We start from the raw sequence: 12,135 nt of genomic DNA, 5'->3' as shown, positions 1-12,135 counted from the left end.
CTGCAGATTAGTTTCTTCAATTATATAGGCTTTTGACTTGCAAATGCTAAGTCCTGCTACACTGCATAATTTGGATGGTTTTAATTTCCTCATAAGCATGATGAGCTCCTAATTTAGATTTCCGGTATGTGCTGCTCATTAGGTGGTTTAAAACATCTCAATAGTAAGTAATTTGCTCCTCATCCATAATAGTATGAACAGAATTTTCTGTGGTAGAACTTCCTAACAAACTCCTAAAAATAATTTCATCAATTTCATTAACATTTTCATTCTAGAAAGTGAAAATGGAAAGTCTGCTGAATAAAAGTGACTTTGTATCTAATTTGATAAAATATGTCAAAAGAAAACAAAAATCCTCATTATTTGGAATAATATCTCATTCAACATGTTTGAGTCAAAAATCAGTCCTTTAGAAACACACGACGTGCTAAATGAATGCAATAATTAGAAATGGCTAAGGTGCCATTTCAAAATCCATTCAAAGCATTCTCCAAGTTATTGGGTATCCCCAAATTTGAAGATTTAGACCGTTAGACAAACATCAATTTAACGGATTTCGTAGGAAACCAGATGCCTAAGATAAAGTTTGGTACGAAATGTCAAATATATTAGGAAAGTAGAGAAATATGGAATTTCCAAGAAATTTGCAGACTTCTACCAAATGTTAAACGAAACTGAAACAGAAAAATTTCTGTCTGGTTATCTGTGTACAAGTGAACCACGATAATTACGAACCGAAAGAGGATAAAATTTAGTACAAAGATGTATTATCTAAAGCGACGATCCGTATCTTTTTGGAACCAAAGAAATCCAGGGGTTGCCCAAATGTCCTTTCCCATACATGGTAACGCAATAGTTGAAAACCATAATGTCTTAAGTAAATTTAATTTGGTATTTGATCCTCTGATTACAATTGTAGTTCTGTATCATATTCTGGTTTTATTTCAGTGGGTAAGAGAAAAACGTCAGAAATACACATACAATTCTAATGTGCGAAAAAGAAAATCGGAGCACATGTGACATTCAGAGCGCTGCCCAGCATCTATACTTTTTTGAGCGAGGGTGATAAAGCCGCTACTACTGAGCATGCGAAAAAGTTTTGTTCGTTTAGACATTGTTTTCTTGTATTCACACAGAACACATTTTGTATTTGTATATTTCTATTAATTTCATCCAAAATTTAATAGAAATATACATATCCGATAACGGTGTAAAAAAAAAAAAAATTGGGGGGAGAGCATTCTAAATTATATCTTTGTAGGCAAAAGAGATTTGCAATAATCTAGTTGGGAAACAAATAACAAGCAGGGCATATCACCAATAACGCGTTTTTCGAACTCGAATAGTTATAAAACCGGAAGATTCGCCAATAATTTCTTCAGGTTTTAAGACGACTGCAACACTTTAATTTTATATATCTGGCATTGGAGAAACAAAACTTTAAGCTGACTTTATTGAACATAATTAATTAGACTGTCAATCTTAATACAACACAAACATAAAATTATAATTATATATATATATATATATATATATATATATATATATATATATATATATATATGGAAATTATTTTTTAAAAGTTTTTTTAAATATTGACAGTTTCATTCAAAACTGATTTTTTTTTTATTTAAAAAAAAAGTCTGAAATTTATGCGGCGACGGCGGCTGTTCGAAGAGCTTGGTGACGACAATATCATAATTTTTAGTCTAATCTAAATATTATTTACTAAGCATTTTTTTAAAATTTAAACTTAGATTTCAATTAAAAATTGCATTTTTGTGATAGTAATTTTGAATCAGTCATTCTCTTAGCAATTCAAAATTTGTTTCCGATTTGAATAAAAACGAGTCAAGCAGAAATGAAGTGAAGACAATTAAAAGAGGGATGTGAAGAAGAAAACAAAAACACACGATTGAGAGCGAAAATTGAATCCATCGTGTCCCTATTGTTTGCTGGTGCAGTTATTTGAACTTAATATCACCATGTATAAAAATCTAGTAGACATCTGTGTAAAGAAAATGCAGAAATATGATGATGATAACAAAATCAGGGATCGTCGCGATTTACGTAAAGAATACTTCTTGGAAAATTGTTTGGAGAAAGCGCTCGTCGAGGCTGAAAAAGAAAGGAAAATGAAAGATGTGCAGAATACTACGCAAGAGCGGGTCGGAGGACCGGCAACTTCTGAAAATGCGCGCAATTTCAAAACAATAACAGAAGATGAGTTAATTAAACAAGGATAACTACAGTAGCATCTTGTCGCAAGTAAAGAAAACTATGAGTATTTTCCCAATTGTGAATGGATCCTACAAAGCGACAAGAGAAGTTTACTTTCTTCAGCATTGTTAAATTCATTCAATCGCGGCGATTTGGAAGGACTATTTCCTGCAGAAATACCAGAAGAATATTTCAAGAGACCAGAAGAAAGCCACATGTATAGAGGCCTTCAAAACAATGAAACTGATAAAAATCAATACACTGTAGAACTCTGCCGCGATCTGGAACCGAATGGAGACCTACAAGAACTGACCTATATTATTCTCTAATGACTGAATTCACGTATTACCTGAGATAAACACACCATCATTATAATTTTTTTAAATCAAGACATTTATCGTAATAAGTAATCAGGTTATTAATCGCGGTATTTATAAACCTAACGAATTGTGTTGTTCAAAAATGTGCACACAAAATTTCTTGAACACACATATGATTTTTATGAAAAATCTGATAAGTCAAATAGTTTCATGGATGTCTATAATGCTTTTAATGCATTTTGTTCTGTTAAATTTTTTGTATGTAATATGATAAAGAATCATAAAATGTCATATATTTATAAGCTCAAAATTATATTCCAGAATGTTTACATTTTTTGGATGGCAGCATTGTTTTTTTTCAAAGTTTATAATATAATATTCAAAATATTTTTACACATCATTGACATTTTTGAAATTGTAATCAATAAATCTAATTTTTTTACTTAATTTGTTTCATTTTTATTAAAAGTTCCACAATACTTACTAAACTACTGCTTAAAATATTATGTTTTATGAAATAATATTAAAGATTTAAAATGTGAAGTTTTCAAATAAAATTATAGAATTATTAAGAATAGAATTATTAAGCAACTGCATGAAAAAACTAATTCTTTTTAAATGATTATTTTTTTAAATATATATTGATAAAAAAAATTAAGGAAGAAGATTTCAACATTTATTTTACTTTCAATGGAACTATTTAATTAATAAACAGAGAAATATTAGTAAAGTTAAAATTTCTTAAACGTTCAAAAAGAGAGACTAAAAAAAAAAAAAAAAAAAAAAAAAAAAAATGCAAACAGTCTACTGAGTAAGAATTTTTATAACATTAATTGAATTATTGATCTGAAATAAAGTAAATTTTGAAAGAATTATTTCATCTAAATTTATAAATGTATTTGAATAAAAGAAGTGGATATAAAGCTGCAATTCATTATCAAGAAAGTATTTTATTTAGGATTGGAGAAAAAAAAATACAATCCAAAGAGTACAAAATGAAAATAACAAGACAACATTATATAAACATATATATATAGAGAGAGAAGCAGTCTTATTTTCTGTTTCCAATAGTAGAAGAAAATATTTTACTAAGAAAAAATTTTATATATGGCTATTCTGATTTATTTTTGTGAGAGAAAAAAGAATTTAATGAAGATGAAGAAAAGACAGAAGGGGTGCTTAGCAACAACTTCCAAGGTATTTTGCCCTAAACATACAATATATTGATCAAGAGAGTTTTTGAATCGATGGAATTTTTAAAAAAAAATAATTATTGCAAATTTCATTCATTACAATAACCAATTGCATAAAGAATATTGTTTCTAAAGTGTTCAAAAAAATACATAGTCAAAGAAAGCAATGTATATGGAGATATATATTGTCCAATCCGTAAAACATACAACTGTATTCAAATTCTGTATTAAAGAAACTTGAAGTGGACTTATTTTCTGCAGAATAATACGACATTGACTAGACTAGCATCATTGCTTTCCCAAGAGAAAATTATAAGGAAATGTATATTTTCTTAGTGTGCTGCATCAGTCGAAATCCATGCATAAAAGATTCTTCATAACAGTAAATACTAAAGCATCCATTGTATTTTGATTCTTACTTTATTTTCAGAATTTGGTACCTAAGGATAAAATATTGTTTCTACGTATAATACATTCTGTTTAATTTAACTTTCTTCAACAGCAGTAAGTCAAAGGTCCTCTAAAATATTTGCTACATACTTTAAAGAAAGTGTTTTATGCTGGAAAAAATGAAGTTCCGTAATTGATTTTTCTCATAGTTCTAGATAGGCTGAATGGAAAATTCTATTTGAATTTTAATCTTTAGTGAATTCCTATATTCTTCCTTAAATAGGAATTCACTAAATATTAAAATGGAAAATTCCTATTTTTTTCCTTAATGTTCAGTGAATTCGTTAATTTGATTCCTTAAAAAATGTTATTAATTGGCAAGAAATTTGAAAATGAAAATAGTTTCAATAATATTTAAAAGTATGAATAATACATTAAATATAAGAAAGAAGTTAAATTGGAAAATATCTATATTTTATTCTATTGCAGTGCTTGTTGGAAATGAATCAACATCATCTGATCCAACATCAGCATTGGTTAGTAACAGTGGTAACAGGAGAATATCTTTCGGTATTGCTGCTAAACGCGTACTCTAATTCGCTGAGCAAGAGAAATTGTTGAAGCATTTTGAGTGCTTTGGTAAGACTTAAAAGACCTCCTTTTGTCATTTTCCAATTTAAAAAAATAAAATTATAACCATATCTACAATAATACAATATTCCTTGCACAGAATTCATTTTTCAAAAAATTATAATTGGGAAATGGAAACACTGATGATCCCATTCAATCGAAGTACGTTGCTATGTTAACTCTTTTTTATTTTCTTTTTTTCATTTACCCTGTTTCAGTCACCTCGATCTGTTTCCCCTGCGTCTTTTCAGAAATATTGTCACTGAATTGAACGATTTATAGTAAATTAATTATTGTCAAGGAAAGATAACATACAAAGAGGAAAGCTCTTTCACCTGAAAGGCATTCAAAGGAAATGCAACAACAATGTGTAAAATCATTGTTATAAAATGATTTTGAAACTTTTCAAAGAAATTTTGTGATATTTGCTCAAAAGAATTGAAGCATTATTGTAAATATAAATTCAGGATTTATCCAGAAATTGAAAAACTTGTTCTTGGGAAAATGGATGCATCAAAATATCAAAAAACGCATTCCACTGATATCGAAATTCAGATGAAATTGCTTACTCTAATGGAAAAAATTAGGAAAATGTAATAATGGAAAAATTAATCCTGTTATTAATATTTTATACATAGAAAGTCTACATACTGATAACTTGGAATGGATTACCTTTAGATTTTACGAAACAAATAGAAGTTCCTAATTTTATGTTTAGAGGCACATACCATAAATTTAAAAGATAAGCTTTAATATATACCAGTTGCTTTTGAGGAATAGATAAATGCCTCACTTGGGATATTGGCTGTATTTAATATCTGTATACAATCATTGAGATATAATTTCATAATCATGGTGAAGTGAAATCGCAGACATTACAGCAGAGTATAAATGTCTTGCATATATAAGGTTCAATGTATGCATGAACCTTTCTAATGAAGACCAGTCCAATAATATAACAGCAATCTTAAAAATATATAATTCTTAGAATTATCTCCTAATAAATGCAGAAAAAAAAAGAGCATATTACTAACATTCAAAGTGAGTTTAAATAGCAAAAGTAGTTTTTGGTGATTATTTGGTCAACATGTATAAAAGATAATTTGTTTGGAGGGGGCGGAAATGGGAAGTTAAATAAATATGTGTTGTTTAGAATATAATCATATTATAGAAAATATGGAGAAAAATAGTTTTACAAAACATGCATAGTCCAGGGTTTAAGTCTGCACAGCATATCTTGAAATAGAGAAATGAAGGGAATGAAATATGCTCTCTTTTATAAATACCTGTAGATTAGTTTCTTCAATCATATAGACCCTTGACTTGCAAATGCTAAGTCTTGCCACACTGCATAATTGGGATGGATTTTATTTGCTCAGAAGCATGATGAGCTCCTAATTTAGATTTTGTGTATGCACTGCTCGTCAGGTGGTTTAAAACATCTCAATAGTAAGTAATTTGATCTCCATCCATTATAGTATGAACAGAATTTTCTGTAGTAGAACTTCCTAACACCTCCTAAAAAATAATTTCATTAATTTTATGAACATTTTCATTGTAGATAGTGAAAATGAAAAGTCTGCTGAACAAAAGCGACTTTGTACCAAATGTGATAAAATATGTCAAGAGAAAACAAAAATCCTGATTATTTGGAATATTATCTCATTCAACATGATTGAGCAAATAAATCAGTCTTTTAGAAGCACACTTGACATGGCAAATGAATGCAGTAAAAATATTAAAGCAATAAAACATGGTGCCTAGAGTAATTTTACCTTTAAAAAAATAAGCACTTTTAGTGAAAAAATAATAACCAACTATAAAGTAATTTTTCTTGCTTTTTTTTTTATTAGAGAACTATAAATTCAATGAAATAAATAACATTATATTAACTAAGTAAATGTCTAATTTTATACAAATATAGACATAAATACTAACAGAATAACTAAATATTTTTCTGCATCATTGAAAATAATTTTTTAAATATAAGATTTGTTTCAAAACTTTTATGAAAAGACTTTCAATGGTAATCTTAAAGGACTCAATTACATAAACATCAGTAGTATTTGAAAGTAAGTTGTACTGCTACTTGATTAAAATTCGATATCCTTGAGAGAAAGATTAAGAATTTTAGTACACAAATCTCCAGTATAAAAATCATACTAATTTTATTAAATATGTAAATAAAAGGTTGTGTCCCTTTCGAGATTTTTCTAAACTCTTTTAATTCGTTAAATTTTCTCACCAATAACTTTTTCCTACTCACTATATCAATTTGATAGTAATGAAGTGTTTCTGGCTTGCCGAAAAAGTACATTCGCTTCAGCAATTTCCATTTATAAGACAATTTTTTTTCGTAAAGAGATTATGAAATTAGTTTATGCCATTGGCAACAATTTTTTTTTTGTCATTTGTTTCCACAAAAATAGGCAATATTTGACAGTTCTGTTGATAATGTGCTGATATTTTTAAATTTTTAAAGTAATATTAACTGAGTGTATTCTGCTATTTTGCATTATACGGTCATAGACTACATATTGTGAAACATAAACTTCCCACTTCAATAATTTAATTAATGCTGAATCCTGTTTCAACAAACGTTTGTTCACGAGAAACAAATGAAATAAATCTCAAAATTTTCATTCTTTTTTTTGGGGGGGGGGGGGGTTAAAAATAAAGGATAAAAATAACTAATAAAATCTCATTTTCCTAATATTAAAATTACTGAAACTGATTAAAGATGACTTGACCGGGAATCTATAAACATGATAATAGCGTCTTTACATACTTTCCGATAAAAGTCCAACACAGAAAGAATTCTGATTTTTCACAACACAACAAACCAACTGAGAGCACCTCTCCAATACTTCCTGTAAATGATATTAACACCCTTCCTTCTGGCACGAACCTTGGGTAAGGCTGTGAAAGCCCCAATAGCAAAGATTTTTATTTTTAGAACCTAATATAGTATAAAACGACAAAAAAAAAAAAAAAAAAAACATCAGTCTGTGAGTCTATTCTGAAATGTTTGGGTGGCCAAATGAATTCAAAATATGCAACACAGCAATGATTCATTGTGTTCACTTTTGGAAGATCACAATGAATGAAATGTGTATTTTTCGGCATACAGTCAAAAAGTATTAAACTTTTGCATCAAAATTAATTTAAGTAACAATATTCAAATAATTCATTAATGATGAGTCATTAAATCATTTTGAAATATAACAAATGCTCCACAAACAAGAAGAAAAACACTAATTCAACATTAGTGGTTTTATTCGAACACATAAATTAACTGTAAGAAGAAAGGACTCTCATCCACCCCCAGTCTAAATAAGAAAAACGAGGTGAAAGAAAAGTATATATTTTCAACATTCTATCAATATTTCAATAAACTGAGGTAAAACCTTTGCCACCGAATCTCTGGATGCAATCAAATCCGTTAAACATTGAAAGCAACAACACTGCAAATAAAATAATGTGTATGATAAGCACATCTAGTGTAGTGATATGTCATATATTTTCCCCCTTCATTAAAAGGCAAATATAAGAACATACATAAAAAATGAGAACTTTTTATCCCATTTATACAGACCATCAATAATAAGCAATTTTTAAAGGCCTTTAATCCCATCCTGTAAAATGTAAGACAAATATAAGTCAACTGTAAAAGAAATAACAATTTTAAAAAAAAGCAAGCCTTAAAAATTAATTATTCTGAATAAATACCAATAAACGAATATATTACAAAATAAAAGCATAGTCAAAAATAATAGGGGGAAAAAAAAATAGGAATTTACCTTTCACATTGCTAAAAGAGTGGGTCATTAAAAAGCATAAATGGTTTAGTATTAAAATAAGAGAAAAACATTAATAAAATAACTAGGAATTAATTCTAAAAACTAAAATTAATTTTAAATAAATAGTAATGAAGAAATGAACGTAATGTGACTGAACAGCTAATGTTTGAAATTTTAAACCAATGGAAAAAAAAAAAAAAAAAAAAAAAAAGAGCATTGAAATTTTTTTCAAGTTAAAAGGAAAAAATTATGATCCTTATTCTCCACATCTATTCACTCCATTTAAGAAACCACAGCAAATTATTAATAGTGTCGTTAGTCCTTCCAGTTATAAAGGAATATGTTCCAAAACTTTATTCGATTACGCCAAGAATTATATAATTCATTATTTCAAAACAAACAAACATTCATTTTATTCTAAATACAAATTATAGCTTAATTATATAAATAGCTCTGCTGAATTCAAGTAAACATTTTTGTATTGCAAATTTTCCAATGCATTATAGGAATTATACCCAATTTACATGTTTCTTTTAAAAGATCACAACAAGTTAATTCACAAAGTTATGTTTTCATGAGTTATGAATTCAAAGAATCATAGATTTAAAATTTTAATAATGGATAATGATTTTTAAGTAATTTAGAATACTTTTAGAAGGCATAGTCATAAACACATTTATTGTGCCCACTTTCGAGTAAGGGTATTCACAGTCATCATAAAAACATATGAATCATATAAGAAGAAATCAAATGCTTTTAAATACTACATTTGTAAGAGGAAGTCTTCAATCCAGATATATATTATCAGCACAGAATAAAAAAATGAAGTTTATATAAGCAACCCTTAAAACTTTATTTTTCAATAAAAGTCTGTATATTAGACATTAATAAAAATAAATTGTTAAAAATTTCATCATATTTAGGTAAAGATTTTTTTACAAGTGCTTTTTTATTTATATCTAAAGTGAAATTACAACAGCATTCGGAGATTATAATAAGCGGAAGCTTTTTTCACAAATCCTTCAGAAAATTGTTATTCCTCTTTCCACAACACTAATTTTGATCCTAGAGCGATTGCATGAACTCCAAAAGTACATAGAATTTTATTTCCAGTTCTGTGATGAGTGATTCGTGTATCGTAGTACTATGTAAAAATGCGAATGTGTATATTGGACGCGATTTTGATAAAAAAATTTTGGTCTAAATTGACCGACGAACAACAGATTTAGTGCTAAGGTGCCATTTCAAAATCCATTCAAAGCATTTTCCAAGTTATTGGGTGTCCCTATATTTGAAGATGTAGACCGTTGGACAATCATCACGTTAACGCATTTGTTAGGAAAAAAGATGCATAAGATAAAGTTGTGTACGAAATGTCACGGAAATAGTCGTTTCAACTTTTTCTTTCTGCTAAACGGAATATAAAAAGAAATAGTATTGCGACCGTGTAAAAATACGAACTACAAATCTCGATGTCTGCCTGAACATATTTCAAAGGCATTTTGAAATATATTAGAAAAGAGGTGAAATATGGAATTAGCAAGAAATTTGCAGACTTCTACCAAATATTAAACGAAACTGAAACAGAAAAATTTCTGTCTGGTTGTCTGTGTACAAGTGAAGCACGATAATTACGAACCAGAAGATGTATCATCTAAAGCGACGATCCGTATCTTTTTGGAACCAAAGCGATCCAGGGGTTGACCAAATGTCCTTTCCCATACATGGTAACGCAATAGTTGAAAACCATAATGGCTTAAGTAAATTAAATTTGTTATTTTATCCTCTGATTACAATTGTAGTTCTGTATCATATTCTGGTTTCATTTCAGTGGGAAAGAGAAAACCGTCCGAAATACACATACAATTCTAATGTGCGAAAATGAAAATCGGAGCACATGCGACATTCAGGGCTCTGCCCAGCATCTATACTTTTTTGAGCGAGGGTGATAAAGCCGCTACTACTGAGCATGCGAAAAAGTTTTGTTCGTTTAGACATTGTTTTCTTGTATTCACACAGAACACATTTTGTATTTGTATATTTCTATTAATTTCATCCAAAATTTAATAGAAATATACATATCCGATAACGGTGTAAAAAAAAAAAAATAGGGGGCAGAGCATTCTAAATTATATCTTTGTAGGCAAAAGAGATTTAAAATAATCTAGTTGGGAAACAAATAACAAGCAGGGCATATCACCAATAACGCGTTTTTCGAACTCGAATAGTTATAAAACCGGAAGATTCGCCAATAATTTCTTCAGGTTTTAAGACGACTGCAACACTTTAATTTTATATATCTGGCATTGGAGAAACAAAACTTTAAGCTGACTTTATTGAACATAATTAATTAGACTGTCAATCTTAATACAACACAAACATAAAATTATAATTATATATATATATATATATATATATATATATATATATATATATATATATATACATATATGGAAATTATTTTTTAAAAGTTTTTTTAAATATTGACAGTTTCATTCAAAACTGATTTTTTTTTTATTTAAAAAAAAAGTCTGAAATTTATGCGGCGACGGCGGCTGTTCGAAGAGCTTGGTGACGACAATATCATAATTTTTAGTCTAATCTAAATATTATTTACTAATCATTTTTTTAAAATTTAAACTTAGATTTCAATTAAAAATTGCATTTTTGTGATAGTAATTTTGAATCAGTCATTCTCTTAGCAATTCAAAATTTGTTTCCGATTTGAATAAAAACGAGTCAAGCAGAAATGAAGTGAAGAAAACAATTAAAAGAGGAATGGGAAGAAAACAAAAACACACGATTGAGAGCGAAAATCGAATCCCTCGTGTCAATATTGTTTGCTGGTGCAGTTATCTGAACTTAATATCACCATGTATAAAAATCTAGTAGACATAAGTGAAAAGAAATTGCAGAAATATGAAGATGATAACAAACACAGGGATCGTCGCGATTTACGTAAAGAATACTTTTTGGAAAATTGTTTGAAGAAAGCGCTCATCGAGGCTGAAAAAGAAAGGAAAATGAATGATGTGGAGAAACCTACGCAGGATCAGGTCGGAGGACCGGCAACTTCTGAAAATGCGCGTAATTCCAAAAGAATAACAGAAGATGAGTTAATCAAACAAGGAGAACTTCAGCAGCATCTTGTCGCAAGTAAAGAAAACCATGAGTATGTTCCCAATTGTGAATGGATCCTACAAAGCGACGAGAAAAGTTTACTTTCTTCAACATCGTTAAACTCATTCAATCGCGGCGATTTGGAAGGACAATTTCCAGCAGAAATACCAGAAGATTTCAAGGGACCTCAAGAACGTAGTAGTTTGTATGCAAACATTCAGAAGAACGAAAATTACTTGAATCAATACATTCAAGAATTTTGCCGTGATCTGCAACAAAGTGGAGAAATACCAGAAGAAGATTTCAAGGGACCTGAAGAAAGCCGCATGTATAGAGGCCTTCAAAACAATGAAACTGATATAAATCAATACACTGTAGAACTCTGCAGTGATCTGGAACAGACTGGAGACCTACAAGAACAGACCTATATTATTCTCTAATGACTGAGTTCAAGTGTTACCT

General features: G+C 29.0%; 1 long non-coding RNA gene across 3 annotated transcripts in view; it reads right to left on the bottom strand.

The window, feature by feature from the left end:
* The window catches only part of LOC129959093 (uncharacterized), a 52,015-nt gene that overhangs the window by 10,886 nt on the left and 28,994 nt on the right, over nucleotides 1-12,135 (bottom strand). For 2 of the 3 annotated variants that reach the window (XR_008783396.1, XR_008783394.1), the window contains one exon: nucleotides 7-233. This is a non-coding gene — a long non-coding RNA (uncharacterized LOC129959093). Of the gene's footprint in view, nucleotides 1-6; nucleotides 234-6,039; nucleotides 6,272-12,135 lie in introns of those variants that run through there. The other variant, XR_008783395.1, reaches the window with a different exon arrangement.

Source organism: Argiope bruennichi, chromosome X1 (assembly GCF_947563725.1).
Source record: "Argiope bruennichi chromosome X1, qqArgBrue1.1, whole genome shotgun sequence".
NCBI classification, from domain to species: domain Eukaryota; kingdom Metazoa; phylum Arthropoda; class Arachnida; order Araneae; family Araneidae; genus Argiope; species Argiope bruennichi.
Note: the sequence above shows the minus strand (reverse complement) of the source record. Positions and strands in the feature narration are given on the sequence as shown.